The sequence below is a fragment of the Gekko japonicus genome, unplaced genomic scaffold (assembly GCF_001447785.1).
Source record: "Gekko japonicus isolate JY-2015 unplaced genomic scaffold, Gekko_japonicus_V1.1 scaffold1039, whole genome shotgun sequence".
Lineage (NCBI taxonomy): Eukaryota > Metazoa > Chordata > Lepidosauria > Squamata > Gekkonidae > Gekko > Gekko japonicus.
The window spans coordinates 588,752-589,585 of NW_015164218.1; the positions used below are offsets into that span (position 1 = coordinate 588,752).

General features: G+C 45.1%; 1 non-coding gene across 1 annotated transcript; it reads left to right on the forward strand.

The window, feature by feature from the left end:
• The first annotated feature begins 670 nt into the window (after window positions 1-670).
• Window positions 671-742, forward strand: TRNAC-GCA. Its single transcript has one exon. It is a non-coding gene; the product is annotated as a tRNA-Cys (tRNA).
• Window positions 743-834: the final 92 nt, after the last annotated feature.

Here is an 834-nt window from a genome sequence, read left to right on the forward strand (position 1 = left end):
ACATGCTCGGAAGCGTTAGCGTTCTTGTTCGTCACTTAAGTCGCTTGCGGGAGAAAACGGCGTTAAAATCTTTCTCCAAGAAATCTTGCCTCAGGCACCGAGGGTTTTGCTCATTGATGGATCTAAGGAAAGATTTCAGGAGAAAGTTTATTTAAATCCCCCCCCCCCCCCTTTAAAGAGCCACTCCAGACAAACCTACATTTACTTCGATGGCCCTTTTGGCTTCCCCTGTATTTGTAATGCAAATCTGTGCCCTCCTTTGAAAACTGGCCGCCTCCCCATCTTCATCCTGTAACAACCACATTCAGACGTGCGCAGACAAAATCACACAAACGACGAAAGACACTTTTAGCTGCACATATAAGAACGCTGTACCAACTCGGGATTTTGCCTGGAGTCTAAATTGGGTTGCCTGGCTGGACCTGTTTTTCTTGCCTCCCCCCAACCCAACCATTTTTCAAACCAGTAAGCTTGCCTTTAAGACTCACTGTTCCCTGCAGGGAGTTCCTTTTTAAATTAACGAGGCATATTCTGTGCCCGATTAGTCCTTTCACCTAAAAGATCCTCCTCCCATCTAAATCCTCGATTTGCCTTTGCTTGCAGTTTCCAAGACTGGGATTACGTCATCAGTACTCTAAAAGACTCTTTAGAACGCAATCAGACCAGCAGAGGGGGTATAGCTCAGTGGTAGAGCATTTGACTGCAGATCAAGAGGTCCCTGGTTCAAATCCGGGTGCCCCCTCGACTAACCTTTTTTCTTTTCCTTTGCTTTTAAAAAGGGAATTCTTTAATGAAATATTTGTCAAGGCAGATTGAAACTTTTAGCCATTCCTG